Source organism: Fundulus heteroclitus, chromosome 13 (genome assembly GCF_011125445.2).
Source record: "Fundulus heteroclitus isolate FHET01 chromosome 13, MU-UCD_Fhet_4.1, whole genome shotgun sequence".
Classification (NCBI taxonomy): Eukaryota; Metazoa; Chordata; class Actinopteri; order Cyprinodontiformes; family Fundulidae; genus Fundulus; species Fundulus heteroclitus.
The window spans coordinates 5,396,027-5,417,637 of record NC_046373.1 but is presented as its reverse complement, the minus strand read 5'-3'; the positions used below and the strand labels follow the sequence as shown (position 1 = coordinate 5,417,637).

The following is a 21,611-nucleotide window of genomic DNA, read 5'->3' as shown; positions in this document are numbered from 1 at the left end:
ATCTGATCACAGACAGTGTGACACAAGCAGAAGTACTAAGTGAGGGGAGTATGTGTGTAAGAGAGCAGTACAGAGTAGTAAAAAGATATGCCAAGTGTGGAATAATGGTTTGGCATGTGTGAAAATGAACACAGTGATTGGGATTAATGACCTTACGGGAGCTTAAAGTGGGCATAATGAGCTGGAAAAGGCATATTCTAGATAAACCTGCTGGAATGGTAATGGAACAAACTGCTGGAGTCAGGGCCCACCGTTGAAAGATATCGACTGCAGATTTGGACCTGATGGATTTCATTTATGCACACCTCAGGTGATGAAACTCCTTGATACTACATTACAACCAGCTTTCCTTTTTTTTTTCCTATTTTGCAGCTTTGAGTCATGTTGCGCAGTATCCATCATAAATAATGGTTAATATGGAACCCTAATGGGATTTTCTCCTTCCACGCATTTGTTGCTCCTCATAATAGATGGTCTTTGAAATAATAGGCACATTTTTGACCCAAATATTATTTTCTCACTTCCATGCCATCTATCACAGCATTGCATCCCAAAACTGAAATCATATACCATACAGCTAGTATGCGTATGGAAAGCTTGTGCCAGCATTGCAACAAAATGTGGTGTACGTTGAAATGTTGGAAGTCAACAGTCAAATTAAATGATCGACCTGAATTTTTACGGAATAGCAGCAAATTGTCATCCTATGTTTCAAAGTCGCATACCAACACAGCTGTATTGCATTCTCATGGCTGAAGTTTAACAATTTAATGCCTTCTAGGCATTAATTCTCTATAAATTACATCATTAAAAAGCGTATTTGTTTCCACTACTCAATTAAAAATTGTAAGTGATATATTATATAGATTTATCACACACAGAGTGATATGTTCCAAGCATATGTTTCTGTTACAGTTTATGATTAAGAAACTGTATTTGGGATTTTATTAGATGTAAAATTAGATTTAAATTCTTCTTCTAACGTATAAAGCCCTTAATAATCAAGCTCCATCATATATCAGAGCTCTGATTACCCCGTATGCTCCTAACAGAGCACTTCGCTCTCAGACTGCAGGTCTGCTGGTGGTTCCTAGAGTCTCTAAAAGTAGAATGGGAGGCAGATCCTTTAGCTATCAGGCTCCTCTCCTGTGGAACCAACTCCCAGTTTTGGTCCGTGAGGCAGACACCCTGTCTACTTTTAAGACTAATCTTAAAACTTTCCTTTTTGACAAAGCTTATAGTTAGAGTGGCTAATGTTACCCTGAGCTACCTCTATAGTTATGGTGCGATAGGCTTAGGCTGCTGGAGGACATCAGGGTCTATTTTTCTCACTCTATAGAGTTCTACTGTTCTTCAATTATGCATTGCATGTTGTCATTTCTGCTTTAACTTTTTGCTCTCTCTCTTTTATCTTCATAGTAGGTACACCTGGTCTGGTGTTCTGTTAACTGTGACATCATCCAGAGAAGACGGCTCACCCGCTACTACCATCTAATGTGGAACAGATTACTGGATCAATGTGCGCTTCTGTGCTTTTTTGTCTCTCTTGTTGTGTCTCTGCTCTGTCTTCTGTAACCCCAGTCGGTCGAGGCAGATGACCGTTCATACTGAGCCCGGTTCTGCCGGAGGTTTTCCTACCCGTTAATGGGGAGTTTTTCTTCCCACTGTCGCTTCATGCTTGCTCAGTATGAGGGATTGCAGCAAAGCCATGTACAATGCAGACGACTCTCCCTGTGGCTCTACGCCTCTCCAGGAGTGAATGCTGCTTGTCGGGACTTTGATGCAATCAACTGGTTTCCTTATATAGGACATTTTTGACCAATCTGTATATTATGATTGAACTTGACTTTGTAAAGTGCCTTGAGATGACATGTTTCATGATTTGGCGCTATATAAATAAAATTGAATTGAATTGAATTGAATTAAGCCATGCTCCCCAAAATTAAAATAGATAAACTCGTGAGAGAGTTTTTACTTTGTATAATAAATCTGTACAATATACGGTGTTCTCTTGAAAAACTGAATTACTGCAATGAATATTAGAATTTACTTAGCCGCACCTCTACTACAAAATATGGCTATTGCTATCTAACTTTTACAGAACTATAGGATCTATTTTGGGTCGCGGCTGTTTTTCCTATACAGATGTCCATCAAACCATAACAGTCGGGAGTCACCCGTAGTGAACATGGAATCACCTGTTCTGAATGGAGTACAGGATGCAAAATAAGAAAGGGAAGGATGCGGGGGAAGGAATGATGTGAAATGAAGGGTGAGGAGGATGAAATGAAGCAAAGAAAGGACTCTTTGGTGAACATGTGTCACGTACAGCTGCTGCCTTAATGCCTTCCAGCAATACTTGAGGCTTTAGGTCTCAACTGCGAGCACCACAGTACAGATGAGGTCAGGGCAGGCCTGCAGGAACGACAGGCAAAAGGTCTGCGTGAGCGAAGAAGGTGTAAAGCAGAGTTAGCCCATGCGGGTGTAATAAGAAGGTTGGGAAATGAAAAGGAGAGAATAAGATTTGAGGGAACACACCATTATCTGTATGTAAGTGATAAAGTAAAGGTGCTGCTATTGTCACAATGTAAGGTTTGCTTCAGTTTCTGAAATAGTTTACATTTTCTACCAGAATGCCACCATAACAATAGACTATTCCGATTTCTATTCTTGAGAGAGCATTGCCGGGAAGCTACCACAGAGACAGGTTGGTGAATAGTAGAGAAGATGACTCAGGGAATGCGTCTTTTCAGGCAAAAGCTTAAGTTACTTTCTGAAAGGCCTTCTTCATCATTCAACCTTCACCCCAGGAAACTGGAACTCAGTTCAAAGTTTTCTTTTTTTTTCTTTGGTCACATTCTCCTGTTATCACTCAGAAAGCTGTGGGGGCCAAGGATGAATACACACATGTGCACATGCACATAGATTCCAAAACCTCCTCTTATGTGCAATCTTCCTTGACACCTGGGTCTGGTCCTCATCATTCTTCTCTTGGGGTCACGCTGTTGGGTCTTCTTACTGCCTGTGTATGTGTGCACATGTGAGCGGATTTGTTGTTTATGTGCCATATGTCTTTACAATGTTGGTAAATAGCCCAAGCAACTCTCCAGGGCCTGATGCCACTCTGACAGAGAAACGACCACAGTGACCGTGAGGGTAAACCGATAGTCTCAACAGATGGATGTCCATGCTCTCGTTGATGGAGAGTCTTCATGACCTACATCTAAACTCACGCTGAAATTGAATGCCGGGGAGTGAACTTTTGTGAGCATAGGGTTATGTCCCCAGCCATGACACTGACTTTACAAACTTTAGGTCCTTCATGTCTCCATGTACCAGCTAACAGAATAATGTTTAGATAAGAATTAGAAAACTTACATCATCCGTTGCTGTGCACAAAGAAAAATTACCTGTTGACCAGAATTTCCAGTTAACTCAGCTATGAGGTCAATCTAATTACAAAATTCTTCAGTGTGAATCCACTGAAGAGTATTGAATAATATAAGAATAATATAGTATGAATAATATAAGAGGATAATACAAAATTAAATAATAATAGAAGAATATAATATAAAAGGAAAGAAAGATGCAAAGTAGGCTTTTTTTTTCAGAAAAAGCGACGTGTTCAGACGTTAGGTCAGAGATGTGGGAAGTCATTTAAAATAGAAATGATTTTACATGACATGTCAGGATATGAGCTGCACAGTGGGGCAGTTGGCAGCACTGTTGCCTTGCAACAGTGAAGGGTTCAAATTTCAGCTTGAGGGCCCCCTCAGTCCAAAAATACAACTGTTAGATTAACTGTTCTCTCTAAATTGCCATTAGGTGTGAGTGTGTGCGTGCATGATTGTTTGTCCTGTGTCTCAGTATTTCCAGGCTGTACTGTGGGAGAATAAATGGGGACCCCAAAAACAGTATTAAAAACAAGACTCTAAAACCCAAACGGACAAAGGACTGTCTCTCATAGCCGACGTGGGGGATTTTATTAAAAGTATACCTTGTTACAGCGTACTCACATACATCTGATACAATCACACATCTTCACCGGAAAATCCCGCAGCCTCAACACCTCAGGGCGTCTATATACCGATCTGTGATGACGCATTCAAGCACACAATCCTCATACAACACTTTATAAGACATCTCGCTTATTACCAGTCCTCTGCTTGCTTGGTCTTCACCTCAGCTGGGCTTCCATGTCTGGAGAGAATGCATTCTTCTTGCACACAACAGTAGCACAGCACCCCTTACTTATTAACTCTTGCCATCCTTGGACTTGGCAGAACTGCTTGCACAAAGATCTCCAAGAAACAACTTCACAGCATTGCTCAACACCATTATACAAATAGTAATTCGACTATGGTACCTCGCCTCTCGACCAATGACTACTGGAGATAGGCACCAGCTCTCTCTGACCCTGTGTGGATAAGCGGGTACAGACTATGGATGGATGTTGATGGATGTCTACGGTTCACTCAAGCGTCAAATTCTACACTAAGACTTAAAGCAGATAAAGGGAAGACTACAGGTTGCAACATACTCCAAGAGAACCGAGACAATCTGTCTAGCTCCCGCAGCGAATGGCGTCATGTTGGTCTCTCGGGCCTGTCTTAAAGGGTCTCCCTGCTATGGCTCGACGCGACGTCGGGGCAAAACCTTTTTCTCAAGGGGTGTCTGCATTACTGTACTGTAATTGGACAGGATTCAGATGGGCATGTTTAGGTTGGAGAAGCATAAATGTCTCACACATCTGTTGAACTGCAGTTGCGCAGGCCCGCAGTGCAACGTTGGTGGTTCAAGCGGTCAAACAAGCTTATTCCGCTCACTCACAGCGTTTGCTCTATAAATTACCCTAGCGGGGCAATCCTGCCCCCGTAGCACTGCACGTCCCTGGTGTTCACAGTCTTTTCAAATAGCGCCAGAGCACACCGTGAGCTATTGTTTCTGCTACTCAGCTTTCAGCTCCCCGTGCTCCCCGACCTTCAGTGACATTGGGCTGACTTCTGCAGCTGAGCGTCTCGTGTAGTATGAATAGAAAGAGCTGAGACAAACTTTTTTCAAGTTCTCCCCACCCTGACTACGAGACAAGAACTTTGTTCTCATGGAGTATGTAACAAGCTTTAAGAGAGAGTCGAGTAAGAGAAATCTGACTACCTTGGTAGCTGGCTCTGTTGCACGCATAATTCACGCATAATTCAAGTTATTTTGTGTTACTGGAGTAACTTTAGTAACGTTTTTTTTTTTTAGTTTTACCCTCCAACATATCTTAGATATGCGTTGAGAAAAACAATTGTTTCTCCACTGTGGGTATCTATCTACCTATATATCTGCCAATCTACCAACAAACTCATTCTGTACCAACTGACTTGCGAATGTGATCGAGAGAATCATCCAAATTTCTGAAACTGTTGTTTTTTTTTTCTCTGGTTGCAAGACAATTAAAGTAGTTAATGTTGAGCTATTGACAGTCTAATGTGGATATTTGGGTTTTGAGACATAGCATAAGGTAGTTTTTAGTAGCCTTAATTCTATTCAGTTGGCGCTAAATTGCACATATGTCAACATCAGTAAAATTTTCATCTACCATATAGTTGTTCCTATTACAATGGATGCCTGTCTGTGAATTATTTTTAAGACTTTCTGTTGAGGACATTAAAACATTAAATTAAGATGATTTTAAAACTCCGAAAATAGCATCCAAAGTTCAGATGTCTTTTTTTTTTTTAAATCAATGTGCAAACGACAACAACCACGTAAACTAATCAGACATTCTAGTGCAAAGCGTGTGGAAAAAAGCATAATCGGAATCACAGTTCAAGCATTTCTGTCAGGTGTTAGAAAATCCATGTCAAACATATTTTGTTTGTCTTTGCTCCTCTGCTCATTTCCACGTACCCTTGGAGGTAAGTCAGAATTCTTCACCACCCCCCACCTTACCGAGTCCATGTTCCCAGCACACAGACAAGCAAAATTGAGCAGTTTGGTAGACGACTGTTATTCATTGTGTGTGTGTGTGTGTGTGTGTGTGTGTGTGTGTGTGTGTGTGTGTGTGTGTGTGTGTGTGTGTGTGTGTGTGTGTAAATGTGTGTTTTGGAGTTGACCCACTTTCACACAGTGTGAGAGAGGTAGAGCTGTAAAAGTTCTTCTGCCTTCCCTCCTCTAACTCCCTGCTCTGGCAATCTACCGATGCAGTGGTGGCTATGGCAACGCTGCAGTGGTGAGTTAAAAAGACATGCCTTCTTGTGCTGACTCCCTTTCCTTCTTTCTATAATTTTTTCACTCTCGTTTGTCTGCTCAAGGCTGTATCGTGGGCATCTATCTAGATGTTGTCTTTATAATTACAAAGATCGCTATCTTCTGGGTAATTTGGAATGCTTGAATTGGGATTTTTCTCAGCAATAGACTTCTTGTCTAGCCTTACTTGTGTCAAATCACTTCTCTACACTTCATCAGTGAGGTAACTATAAAGGCTAATTGTAATTTATACTGATTTCATTTCAGCACACATATCACAATGCTCTCTCAGTGAGTCTGATAGAATAGAATAGAATAGAATAGAATAGAATAGAATAGGTTCTCCATCCAACAGTGGGGGCATTCAGGTGTACCAACAGTAAATAATAAATGTACAACACAAGAAAAAGTACTCAAGAAATAAATGTCCTACTAACTAGGGTTATATTAAGAAATTTACAAGATGCGTATATGCAGGAAAAAAACAACAACATACTGTTTACAAAAAAATGAAAACAGCCTGTGCCAAAACAGCAGGGATGTAAAACCCTTATAGAGTTTGTTGGGAGCAGTAATGGTTTCAAAGCCTAAAAGCTGCTGGGAGGAAGGATCTGCAATATAGTCCCTTTTTGCATTTAAGATGCAGCAGTCTGTCATTCTGCAACGGGTTCTGGACATCCATCACCAACTCCTTGGTTTTCCCTCGAGTTGATCCAGAGATGGTTAAATTACTACAACAAAACCATGTATACATTTCAAAGCTTGTCATCCTAAGATTCCCATTATCACTTCCTTCCAGGTAATAAATACCTTGTAAGGATGTGTTTTCAAAGCCTGTAATCACAAACCATGAACTTCTGTGTTAAACCAAGGAACTTAATCATCTCACTTAGTGATCACCAGAAGCTACACAGTGTAAGGTAAAAACCTGTCTTTTCCTCACTGGCTTGAAGGATTAGGCCTCGTTGTAACATTATAGGTTTCCCCCCTAAGAAAGTAGGAAGCCATTGATTATTAAGTAAAAGTTCCTTTTTAGCAGGGTTGCCGACAAATGTTATACATGAATGACGTCAAACCTTTAAAAATACATATATATTTTTAAGTAAAAACAAAATCCAAATATTTTGTCTTTTTTATAACAGCCACTGGAATGGACAGTATGTATTTCCATGCATTTAAAAGTTTAAGAAAATATCTATAAATAGTTGCCAAGCTATTAACATCTCTGAAATACTTTTTTAGCAATTAATATTGCTCTTTCTGAAATTGGATTTGGTGGAGGATAAGCAATGATGCACCACTCCTTTATCAAATCTACAGAGTGTTCAATTTTCTTTCTATTAACTGGTACAAAACTGAAACATCTCACTCTTTTATTCTGTGAATATATCAACATGCTGTTTGATGGACTTTGTCCTAAATTTAGAGAAAAACTGTATGTAGGGTTAGAGACATATGGTTTCATGCATAAATCAGAATAATCCTGCTAACCTTTCATTGTCTTTCGGATTGATAACTACTTTGTATATCAAGCAACCCATTGTACATTGTTTTCTTTTGCTTTTTATTTTTATGTTTGTTACAATCAAATGCTGAATAATAAAAAACAAAAAAAAGTTGACAAATCCGTGTGAATGTTGTGATCCTTGAAGAGATTACCAGAATAGACTCAAACTGGAACTGTTCAGACCACAGAGGAAAGACAAATTGGAAATCGATATTAACCAGTGAAGCCCTGATTGTTGGATCTCTAGGTTTAAATCTTTGCCTTGGAAGCTTTTGCTGTTGTCGGTAATGGGCAATATTATCGTGGTGCAGACCCACTTTCTTATATTTTATGGATCAACAGAAAGGGGATTAATAGATTCACAAAAATAGCAAAAAGTAAATGCAAGATACAACTGGACAGGTTCCAGTGATGGAGGGAAGTTGCATGATGAATTGTGTTCAAATCACCACATGTGTTCTATTAATAGATGCGGTGTGTTCTTAGGTTGAGAACGGGTGCTTAAAAAAAAACCTAAACTGTCACTCAATGAGTCAGTCGGGTCCGAACAGCAGTGTGATGTTACACATTGAAAGCAGAAGCTGGATGCACTCTGAAGTTCCCGTAATGGTCGCCAGAAGGCTATCAGGATGTTCTGGATAGCATCCTGTTGTTGTTAAACACACTGCTGTTGTGCTGTTGACTCTGCTTCCAGCTCACTTCTGATCCCATGATAACACCTCGTCTGACAGCGCTCTTCCAGTCCTTCCATGTGTGTTTGCGTGAGTGCCTGGCGTCTCCTCTGGCAGAGTTCCACCACCCCTGTCCTGCCGTTTGAAGCTGAGGACTCCTGCCGAAGACAGAAGGGCTTTTGGGACGTGCAGATGAATGAATTTTTCATTCATTTCCCTCTGCCTGACTCTAACCTCTCTCTCTCTCTCTCTCTCTCTCTCTCTCTCTCTCTCTCTCTCTCTCTATCTCGCGCCTGTTTTTTTCCCTTTTCTTTTCGCCTCTTTCTGTCTCACTCACAAGTATCCTGCAACAGCACCCCTGGTACCTGTGCAAACACAGCAAATAAGTCCAAAAACACATGAAGGCGCACACTTCCAGCATTGTACAAACGCAGCATGTAGCCAGCGATGAAGTAAACAGCTTCTGTACAGCAGTGTTTGGTATTTCAAGTGTCTGTTATCTTTTCCCTTTCTTCATCCTTACCTGTTCAGCATTCCCGAGACAGAGCATGCGGAGAGAGGTCAGGGGAATGCAGAGGAACCCCCCTCCATGGGGTGGTGTTAGAAAAACCACAGGATAGTGAGGGTAAATACACTCTGGAAGTTGCTCACATTCGAGCTACCAAGAACGGGGGCTTGCATCAGCAAACACACGATCCATCCTTGCTTGTACTCACAAATTTCTTCCCTATGTAATACTTTGTGTTTACTGAAGTATTTTTTTTTCCAAGGGCCTGACAAATATTTAAACTGAAGAGGACAGCAAAATTGCCGGATTAAATCCCCTCTATGCTGAGCTATGCACAGATGGAGGAGGACACAAGAAGTAAACATTTGAAGGTTTTCACTTTTTGTCATCCGTCACCTCATGCCTCTGTGCTCACGCACCAGAAAAAAAAAAAAAAGAGAAAGAAAGAAAAAGCAATGACAAGACAACCTGACATGTCCTTTTCAGGGGCCAGAAAATTGAGCTGTCAAGTGGCAGTGACACGGGCGAGCCGCTGCATCCGGATGAATTTCTTGAACAAAACTGACTGAGGATGCAGTTGAACCCTGGAGCCAGTGACATTTTAGATCTCAGCTCCTGAGACATTTAAGATCCCCGTAAATGACATGTTACCTTGGCCCGCTGTCTTCCTTCAGAACTATGTGACTTGGCATGTCACAGAGCTCCAGGTAATGACAGATATGCCGAGATTTTTACTTTGTTGTCGCAGAACCAGTTCATGTGTTTGCTGGCTCAGTTGCGGGGAAATCAGTAACAAATGCACCACGCCGACAGTGCTTTACAAAAGTCTTCAGAATCCTTGAACTTTTTAAATATTTCCACAATCGAAAAATTAATTTTGAGTACTAAACATTGATAAACTGAAATGAAAATCATGTTTGTTGACGTCTTTCAATAACAAGTCAAAATAAAAACTGAAAATGGTAAGTGTATTAAGTATGTGTGTGTATATGAAAAAATATTAGACCATCCTTTTTTTCTTCAATGTGTTGTTCATTTTAATATTGTGGTACGACTTGGTACATCTATTTAGACAAATATTATGGTAGCAACTAAAACAACTCAGGAATTTATATAAGAGCTGATATCTAGCAAATTCTCAAGTTTTTTTTCTCAATAACCAATATCAAAATGGTACTTTTAAGCATTTCATGCTTTCTTCTTCGTCTGTTGTAGTCACATAATGCATAATCATTGTTTATCTATCTATCTATCTATCTATCTATCTATCTATCTATCTATCTATCTATCTATCTATCTATCTATCTATATCTCTCTATATATATATATATATATATATATATATATATATATATATATATATATATATATATATATATATATATATATATATATTTATATATATATATATATGTATATATATATATATATATATATACAATGCCTACACAGGTACACACACAGGCACACAGGTCTAGACTACAGAAAGCAATCAGGTCTGCAGTAATGTTCATCAGGGCTGACCTTCCCTTTGTTCAGGATTCTAGGGCAAGCTAACATCTCTGCAGACCTGCAGACTCTCTGGACAGAAACTGTTTAGAGCACTTAAAAGTCCCAGACTGCCTGAATCAAAACCATTTGGACTTATGCTACCTTGTCTCTCAGGGTCATTGTCCCACTGGAAAGTGAACTTCCTGTTCAGTGTCAAGTGCTTTGAAGCCTCTAGCTTGTTTTCTTTGCCAGTTATTGCTTTTATTGCCCAGTATTTATCTCTTCATGAATTGAAGAGCAGTTCTTCAATGTGAGTGCTGTTCCCTTTGGGCAGCTTGTAGCAAACTTCAGACAGGACTTTTTATGCCTTTCTTGCCACACTAAATATAAAGGCCAGATTTGTCTAATACACAACTATGTGAATATATATTGTAGTATTTGTCCCGGCACATTTCCCTACTTGAGCTGTGGATCTACGCAGCTCCTCCAGAGTCAGCATCTTCTAGCATGTTGTCCATTATTCTGATTAATAATGGGTTGAACAGTGCTGGGAGATGATCAAAGCTAACAAACCTCCGAGACCTTCACAGAACAGCCATGTTTATTCCGAGAATGTATTTGTTTTTTTTTCACTAATCAGAAGAAAACAACTCGTGGCACTACATTTTCATAAGGGTAAACCACCCTTTTCGCACTTGCAAAGTTATCTTTTCAAACATTCCTACTATTTCACACTTGCACACTACCTTAATGTTGGTCTGTCACATAAAACTCCAGCACATATTAAAGTTTATGCCTTTTACAACATATGAAGGGGTATGCTAACTTTTGCAAGTTACATGTTATATCCACCATGCTGTGTATTTGACTAGTTTAAACAGTTTTTGTTGCCATTAGCCACATTTGCTTACACTAATTCATACAAGACTCAGTTTATATTGCCTCTCACTGGCTGGGCAGAGCACTCTTTCACTCTCTGAGAAATGTGGAATAATGAAGCCGAGATTGAACAGCAAATCTTCTATTTGACAGATGAATGATCTGGGTCCTCTCGGCATTACAGGGCTTCTTTCTTGTGTGGATCTTGGGAGAAAGTGGAAAATGGCTGCCTCCACGTGCTCCTTACAATTTTTGAACAGTTAGAAATTTCTCTTGATCAATTATTGATCAAAGCCATTACAAAGCACCGTGGAAGCTGTGCGACCCACTGTGTCCGTGTGTCTGTTTGTCTGTGACTGAATCGGATTCTAAAAGTGTGGCGGAAAAAGGAAAGTAAAAAAAAAAAAAAAAAGCGAACTCGGGAGTAGACAGACAGGGGGAAAGACAAAGATATAGATGAAAGGACGGTCCTTGTTTGTGCAGCTGCACAGTCCAAAATGAAATGTGAGATGAGTGATTGCATGGGCTCTTTGGGGGGGAATACACAGATTCTGATGCAGGCTTGAAGTTGCATCATCCATTATTTATAGTTAATGTATAAAACTATTTCATGACATAGATTTCAAAACTTGTGGTGTCCCTACATAGCAGGAAATCATCTGCTTGGCGTGACTCTGTTGTACAGGATTTGTGTTAAACTGTCACAAACTGTATCATTACCTGACTTTGGACTTTTGAATACCATCATCACTACTAAATTATGTATTGTAATAGCGATGATGATGATGGTAGCCCCCCCACCCCACCTTAGAAGGTCTCCATCAGATTTTTATTCTTTTACTTTTGCCTGTAATTTTGGAACAATCATTCGGTTCTTTATACCGGCCAATCCTGCGTCTACCGTTGTTATTGTCTATATCGTTTGGGTTCCTTTCCTTTTAAATTGTAGCCCCTGATCAATACTCTCACTTTCTCTCTTTAAAGTCCAGTCTGCTCTGACTGGACTGCTAATGGGTCATAAATGGCAGTATGCGAGACAGCTGCTTTTTCTTGACGTGTGCCAAACTAGCCACTTGGCAGGCATTATGCAAATGTGGAAAGGAAGAAAGAAAAGCCCGAGCTTTAGATGAAAGGTATTTGAGGTAATACAGGAGCTCTGTTTTCTGTGTCAATGAACGGTTTCCTTTCTTCTTTCCTTTCTGTATATTTTCCAGGCAGTTTTGCAGGTATTTGACATTTAAAAAAGAAAAATCACAGCACAAAAAACTGATGATAATAAATCTCTAAAAAGTATAATATGATCAATCAAAAATGTTAGTCATTGTGCTCTGGAGCCCCATTTCTATAAGTAACCTATCCCTTTTCCTAGATTTTAGGTGGACTTTAACAAATCCATTTGGAGACAGTCCTTTGGATAAAAATACCTCTTCCATGTGGTGTAAAAGCCCAAAGTGTTGCGTTACAGCTGAGTGGTGGGGGCGAGCATTGAAACTGGATTCAACTTTAAACTGTGTGTCAAGAACTCGAAGTGTGAACTTGAAGTGTCATGAAAATCTTATTGGACATTAGCTGTGAAAAGCAAGAGAGCATGAAGATAATGATTAAGATGCACAAGGTTGTACATACTCAATAGAGGTGGGCGATACAGGGCAGGGAACTTATAACCAATCCGATACCAAGCAAATACAGGGTCAGTATCGTCGATATCGATACGATACCGATTTTATATTTAAACTTGATGTATCCTGAAAATGTTGACCCTTTGGTGTTTTTGTGATTTTCACTTTATTTTTACAATTGAATAATAATAATAATGTTCTGTTCATAGTGGGGTTTTTTTCTAATCCGCGTTCTTATGACATTGTATTTTTCATTTCCTTGTGTAATTTTGTTTGTATAGTGTGCACTTGCCTGTTGCTTTAATTCTATAAACTTCCCTGTCGTGGGATAAATAAAGGATTATCTAATGTTAGCTTATTTTAGCCAACACTTTTTAATGGGATAAATGTACTGGGTTCTTTTAAGGTCTTACTTACACTTTGTGAGTGGGCTTCAGTAACAATATCTACTTTGAAAGTTAATATGAACTGCTGCTGAAGATGACCACTCTTCTCTACCTGGATATTCTCTGGAGGTCTGAAATGCTTCTGTCAGTGATGTCTGTCTGTGGGCCGAGGGTCTTTCAGGGCCACGCAATGAGAGAAGTTTCGTCTCCTTTCCTCCAGCTCAATATTTTCTTGCTCATGGTTTTTCATGTGCTATATATTTGTTGTGTTTCCACTGTATTTAACCGGCTTTTTACAACGCATACAGCTTGCTGTTGTTTCATTTATGGCACTAAAATATAACCAAACGGTGCTTCTTTCCCTCTCCTCTATGTTTTTCTCTCTCCGAGTCTGAGCAGCAGCAGCAGCATGGTTGTTTCTGTGTCGAGTGGAGAGAGAGCTGAGTGGGCGGGCCAGGCTGAGCCTGCATGTTGATTGGCTGGCGCCACAGAGCCATGTGACAGTGCAAGAGGGGAGGAGCAGCAAAGTACCGTGACACAGACAGGGAGACTTTGCTGAATCTGCTGTAGTCAGTGCGCGTGGGAGAGAATAAAAAGTATTGATCTTTTTACATGAGTATTGTTCAATATCAATACCAGTGTTGGTATCAATATTATCAATACTAGGATCGATCCCCCCACCTCTTTTTTACATTGATAAATGTGTCAAGACATTAACACGTTCTTTATTTAACAAAGGAAGTTGGCAGCATTCCATTTGTGCCCTGTGGATTGCAGGTCCAGATTATGGTCAGAGGTTTATGATGGCCACTTCACAACATTCACTTTGTTGTCCTTGACAACAGGACTCATTTCACTGTGGACAACCACGTGCTCTTACCAGCTTCGACAGCATCTTCACAAGGTCGTTTGCTTTTGTTCTGGGACTGATATTCACACTTTAATCCAAAACTTGCTTTTCTCTGGGACATGGAAACGGTCTCATTACTGAACAACATGATGGCTGGACTTCTCAAACGGCCTTAATTGCAATATATCCTCGAAGAACTCACAAAACCATTTTCAATTAAATTAAATTTTATTTTAATAGCGCCAATTTTATGAAACATGTCATCTCAAGGCAGTTTACAAAAAATAATTCAATCAGATTATACAGATTGGGTCAGATTATACAGATTGGTACGAAAAGTACCCTCTCTAAGGAAACCCAGTAGATTGGAATAAGTTTTCACAAGCAGTATTCACTCCTCCTGAAAGAGCGTAGAGCCACAGGTACAGTCATCTGCATTGTCCATGGCTTTGCAGCAATCCCTCATACTGAGCAAGCATGAAGCGACAGTGGAAAGAAAAACTCTACTTTAACGGGAAGGAAAACCCTCCAGCAGAACCAGTCTCAGTGTGAATGGTCATCTGCCATCATAATCTGGACTTACCCAAATTGTTCAAAGGTACAAAAATGTCAGCGTCTTTCAATTCTGCCTCTCGTTATTTTGGTATTTAGCAAACTGAGACATTTTGATCTTAGCCAAACTGACCTATCTCATAATGTGTGTAACATTTGCGATATCAGTGGCTTTGATGCTGGAGGTTCTGATGAAGGAAAAGTATTCAGCTTTTTAGAATATTTTTAGCATATTTGTAAATTCAGAAATCTGCTGCACCTGTCCAGCATCAAGAAGCTGACAAACATTACTAATGACAAGCTTTAGATGTTATGAGGAGTGTCATGGAATCAGATGAGTGGCAGGACACATTAGCAGAAAAAAAACAACAACAAATAGGGCGGCAGAGAAGGGGATATCACAACCAATTTATAATTAAATACATCGGCTTTGTTAAATCTGTACATCAAGTTTATGAAAGCTCTTTTAAGAAAAACAACAAAAACCAACAACAACATTATTATTTGTGACTTTTTTAAATAAGATCCAGTGAGTCCATTTGGAATGTATTGAGTTGTTTGAATTCAAAGTCCCCTGATGATGTGCGTTTGGATCTTTATTCGACCTGAGTCCCAACAGCCACATCAAGCCAATTAAAAAAACTAATTGTGGAGCTCTTGGCATTTGCCCTTATGAGGAGAGAAAACCCTTTTCCGGTAGGTTTGGCCAGGCACTGAGTAGGCAAAGGGCGAAACGGACCCATTTGGCAGATGTGCATGTATTCCGTATTTGATGGGCTGGCTCATCCTCAAATGTCAGGTTTATGCAGAGCCTTTGCAAAAGACAATAAAATGCTCATCATATATGCATTTGTATTAATGACATAAAATCACAATGCATAATAGAACTAAACCTTATTCGAGGGGGAGGGGAGTCTTGCCAGACTATGTGACATGTTATGCTGAGTGTAAACTGCAAGCGTTGCTCTCGCTGAGCTGTCCCTTTGGTGGCGAGTCTTCTCACTGTCACAGCTGTGATGACTCCAGAGAGCAACCTTTCTGTTCTCTGCCCACATACTGGTGAACGTGTCCAAGAGGCAGGCTGCTATTTTCATTAAGTTGAAGATGTACCCTCACAGCACAGACATCCACCTATTTGGAAATAGGGCTTGGCTCTAATAAATGAAAAGCTGCTTTAATGTCCCTTTGTCATACCGATTTTTTTTTTTTAACCCAGCAAAAATACATGGCCTACTTGCCATTTTAGTAAATTTGAATATTTCAGAATATTTATTACAAGTTCATCTATTTTAGAAATTCATGAAGAAAGGAAACTCATTAGATAGATTTATTGCACACAGAGTCATATTTCAAAAGTTTACAAAAATATAATTTCTCAAAAAATCACACACACACATATCTATCTATCTATCTATCTATCTATCTATCTATCTATCTATCTATCTATCTATCTATCTATCTATCTATCTATCTATCTATCTATCTATCTGTCTGTCTGTCTGTCTGTCTGTCTGTCTGTCTGTCTGTCTGTCTGTCTGTCTGCCTGCCTGCCTGCCTGCCTGTCTGTCTGTCTGTCTGTTAGTGTATTTATAAAGAACAATACAATGGTAACTGGGATTTTAAATAAAAGGCTAAAGAATAACATTTATTATTCTAAAAATTCAAACAAACTGACAAAGTTGAAGGTAATGTGCCGGTATTGACCATAAGTAATCCAGGACATAACAGATGCCTCTTTTTTTTTAGAAGACATTTCCCCAGCAAAAAACAAAGACAGCTATGTGCAGATTTTGACAGGCAGGTCAAGAGGTTTGAACAGAGGAGTGAAATAAACCATCTATGCTAAACATGAACAATTAACACAGAACAAAGGTGCTGGCCTGAGATTTCATCTTATTAAAACCTACTCTGCAGCCTTGACTCTTCACCCGAAAGGGTTTCACCACAATTCATACCTTGGGACGTGTGACCAAAACAACTCACACGGCATCAGTGGGGACATGTTTGGATCACCTAGTAGCAACAACCTAGACACTGAGCTGAAGACAGCGTAGGTACAAGGGACTTAGGTGTGCCCCACCTTAATGGCCCTATTGGTGTATGATTGTTCTGATTACAACTTGTAAGGCCGTCACATCCAACCATGTTCAGAAGTGAAGGAGACTTCGGGAGAAGAAACAAAACGTCTTCCAGGAACAAGAGACTTCCATCTCCCTTCTACTTAAGCACTTAGGGCTGACAAAACTGTATAATAAGAAAGGAGATAACAAAATTCTTAGTAAGGCACCATAAACAAATCATTCATGTTTTTACTGAAAGAAGAGGCAATTATTGCTGAATCATATTGCAATCTTGAACAATCACCTTGCCCTCATGTGCAGTCTCTGAATCACAAAGCCGAGCTCAGTGTGGAGAGACAACTGACCAGCTTTTTATCCCTCGTTTTTCATCCCCATGTTAAAATTGACATACTAATTTTTACGATTCAACTTCAACAGCCACAAATTTGGTGCAGGTTTCTCGAGCATTTGCTCTTCAGTCCCTTACTTACCTTACTCGCATCTGAGCTGTGTTCCTTCCTACTTCCTTCCATCAGCAGTAAAGGGTTGAGTGGAATCCAGATGTGCTCGACTGTTTACCCAGGACACAGTTCAAACAGCATCTGCCTTTCTTAAGCCATACAGTTGATGCGTATATGTACAAGTGAAAACTAAATTATGAAATCAAGAGGTTTTTCTATAGATGTCTCAAAATCTCACATTCAGTAATAAAAAAATCCAGAACAACCCCCCCCCCCCCCCCACCCGAAATCGGACGAGAGCAGTGCTCAAATTGGGAAAATATGTTCAGCAGAGGCCTGTTTTACTGCCATTAATTTAAACCAGGTGTTCTGAAGCAGGAAAGCTACCAAAACATGCAGAAAAGTGCATTCTGTGGATAGGAATTGAAAAAAAGCTGAACAAAAAACAAATGCTATTTTCAAAATGACATTCATTTGAAACACTAAAATTACATGTCAGGACACATCTATTTTCATGCCTTAGCTCCGAAGCAAGCGTTTGGCTGAATTGCAGCTCACTTTTCAGGTTGCAATTTCCAACATACGTTATTTTTTTTTTTTTGTGTTAGATTTTGTTTCAGTGCACAGTTTCCAAATCGTCTGTCAAATCTTCTGGCTCAAGTTGGTGAGGAGATAAACATCTTAGTTGTTGAGAAATCTGAGGAGTGACAGCAGTTGGGCATCGTTGGGTCCACAAATCCTCGAAAAGCTGCTCCGGACCTTAACATAAGTGTTTAAATCTTTTTGATGGGCTTATGATTCTGAAATTTGAGATAATATTCTCTCTCAGCTTAGGTCATCACATGATAACTTTTGTGTTTCACCACATAGTAAATTAAAATCAAGAAGTGGGATTTCAAGAAGTTCAAGGATTAAGTGAAACTATTACAGAATACACCAGAAAACTGTCCTTTAGTCACAATGTCTATGAAGGTATCCTTCGGCAAATCCTTGCTGCTCAAAATTAATGAACATTTTCCAGCTGTTAATCTTGAAATAACCTGTTACGATTGATGATTGTCAAAGTAGAAATGAGCGTACATATTTAAATGCCCATTTCAACACTTAGCTAAACAATATTGTAGTAACTCAGCTTGTTATTGGTTCCTTATGTCTTGTTTTCACATCACTTAGGATATAGGAATGCAAGTCGTTTACATAACCAAGGTAACAGAAGCGGGAGGATATTGGATTTTGCTACAAGATGAAACACAGAAGAATGCTGCAACCAGATATATTAGCATAAATGCTATATAGATCCACTGGAGTCAAATGTTTGGGTGATAACTGTAAAAATGACACCAACTATGCAATGATTTTGATAGACAGGATGGGCCACAGTTTAAAAATAAATAAAAGTATGTTTAATGTCTTTACACAACAGCACAGGGTTAAGAAAAACTTTTGATCATTATGTATTGTCAACCATCTCAAAGTCACCAGCTGATTTAAACTGCCCGTGCTTATGAGGGGCTCTGATGTCATTTCTCCAGCCGTCCTCTCCTTTGTAATGTCCTGTGAAGCCTTCAGTTAGCCATCTGCTGGGAGGGCATGCACGTGGCAGACGATGTGTTCATGAATGCAGAGATATATAATCCAGATCAGCGGTGGAGGGGAAAGCAGGAAGAACAAGCATCCGCAGCAGCAGCAGCAGCAGCAGCAGCAGCAGCAGCAGCAGCAGCCAGTTCCACATCACTTGACTCTCCAGCAAGTACAAGTGTAAGTCTGGTTAAAGGAGATTGTTTGTGGCACTAGTGCCCCCAAGTGGCCAGAGGAGGCCAATTTGAAAGAAATGTGAGATACCACAGTGACTGTTTTGCCTTTTCTTCGTCCGTGAAGAAAAGCTTCGGAGACATTGGAGCTGATGTATCACATGAGACAGACTGAAATATGGACAGTATTGCTTTTTTCGATGACTATTGTTAAATGTGCCGCATGCTGACACAGTAAACTATAGAGCAAAGACAGTATAACAAAACTGGCCCCTTGCCCTCCCTTTTTCTTCTGCTCTTGCCAAAAATCTGTACCTGGACCTTACTCTGGCTAGCTATCAGAGACCTTATGAATCAAAGACACCCCAGACCAAGAGGGAGACAGGGACTTATGAGCACAATTCCTTCCTTCTATTTTTTTTCTATTCTCTCTCTCTCTCTCTCTCTCTCTCTCTCTCTCTCTCTTTCTTTCTCGCCTGTTGCAGTCAGCAGCCCACGTTTTTTTCCCCTCCTCTTTTCTACATCGAGGTGTCTTAGCCACGTCTGATGATAAATCCTCAGACGAGTCTTTAAGCACCAGCGGAGCAGGAGCTGCTCAGGTTACGCTGTGTGCATATAGGGTAATATACACAAGTCAACATAGAGGGTGTGTGCGCACGCTCGTGTATGATGGAACCCAGCCTATCTTCCTGTCCGTCCACCCACCCACAAGCCGATTTTTCTCTTTCACATATAACTTTGTTGAATGAAGGTACCTCCCAAACATAAGTAATCCTATTTGGTGAGAAAGTGTGAAAAAACTCAAGCAAATAGGCACTCAGCTAAGGTCACATCTAGGGAAGGGAACCTTTCAGATTTGAACCGATACGGTACCAATACCCAATACCTGGGATCGATACCGTTACTTAATGGTACCTGTTTTCGGTACTTTTGTGTGTTTATGTGAAAATATGTTTTAGTTTAATAATAAAATCTCAAAATGTTTCAATTTAACATGTTTATGTCTCAATATATAAACTTATTTGGATGTAGAAATTAACTTCATCAAATAATTTATGAAATATAATATATTGCCTGAAACCGCAGCACATACATATTTTTTTTTACCAAAACATTTATTAGTGGCACAGAATAAACGAGGAGAATAAGGGACTGAAGCTGTGTGTGAATCAAATTGTGCAACGGTTTCAGAGAAGAAAAAAAACTATATTTAAAATTTGTACATCTGGGCGGGATACATTTGCAATGAGGAAACAGAGAACCTCTCCTCTCTGCTCTCTTTGCTCTGACTGCAGGGAGGTTACAGGACAAGAATCTCTGTCTGTGAGACGTGGCCTGGAGAAGTGGGAACGTAGCACTTGCTACTTTGCTAAGACAACTCCAGAACGATTGGTCCTTTCATGGGAAGGCATCAATAACAGAAGAATGTTGCTAGATTTTTTGCTAGTCGTTCTTTTGAATAAAGGACACTTGATGGGCCTGAAAAGTGGCTAAACATAGCGATAAATTCACAAATTGGCAGCAGTGACCAAGTGCTTCCTCAGATTAGAAGTAATTCTGCTGCTGTTCTTGTACTTCGCCTCACACATTATTGCAGCGAGCGTATACCGCAGCATATTCTGAAACGTGGAGCCACACTATCAACCGCTGTGTTCAAGTGTACTTTGAGGTAGTATCTAATGTTTTACTCGAAATGTTTGAAGTATGAAGTGTTGCAAGATCTCTGCAGGGTGGTATACGTTTGATGAATAAGGGAGTCTGAGGAAGCCAACGCTAGCCGCTTACTGTTAAGCGGTAACAAACCACTGTCACTCAGTCACATTTCTTCAGACTAGCCACATTAAGAATGTGGACAGCGCTGCATGTTTGAGGGTTTTGCCGTTTTGAGTTCAGTTAGTTAAATGACTTTTAAATTTGGACTTTTACACGGCAGCGGAGACATTTGCCAATAACATTCTATCCCTCTGTGCGCAGGCGGCTGCAACTGAGAAAACAACGTTGCTAGTGTAGGCAGCCAGTTCTTGTGATAGAAACAAACAACCAGCTCTATTACCTCTATGGTATAAATGAACAAGCCCAAAGTCACTGTCAATAAGCAGAAGTGGTGAGGCAGCTGGAAACCTGGAAAACAGTGCTAAGCGTTTCCCGATGATCTCTTTCCCCCTATCTTAAACAAACATGCAATAAATCATGTGTAATGACTTGAAACCAAGGACCCAGAATTCAGCCAGACAAGATCAGATGTAGTTAAAAAAACAATTTATTGAGGTGAAAACTGCTGCAGGTTGAAACTGAATCAGAGTCCGATCAGGGCAGCTTGAATGATCTTACTCATGGGACTGACAGGTGCTCGGTGGTCGACAGACAGGCTCAGGGTCAGAACTGTGATAGCAGAGTCAGGCAGGATGATCAGGTGGAATAACCATAGTCCGAAATCCGAGAGCAGGTCCAGAGTCAGAGCCAGGTGATCAGAGATCCAGAGCATGTTCAAAGCAGAATCCGTGGGCAGAGTGAGGGCACAGAAACAGTTCAGAAATCCAGACAGCACATCAATCAGGTCCAACGGGCTTGGCAAGCTCAGAGGGTCAGAAGACAGAAACAGGTGAGGAAACAGGCAAAAAAGTAATTCAGGACGCTGGATT

At 40.1% G+C, this 21,611-nt stretch overlaps 1 long non-coding RNA gene across 1 annotated transcript; it reads left to right on the top strand.

Annotated features, from left to right (window-relative positions):
• Positions 1–6,133: 6,133 nt before the first annotated feature.
• Positions 6,134–9,306, top strand: LOC118565336. The gene is made up of 3 exons (XR_004932316.1): positions 6,134–6,217; positions 8,944–9,037; positions 9,183–9,306. It is a non-coding gene; the product is annotated as an uncharacterized LOC118565336 (long non-coding RNA).
• The last annotated feature ends 12,305 nt before the right edge of the window (positions 9,307–21,611 follow it).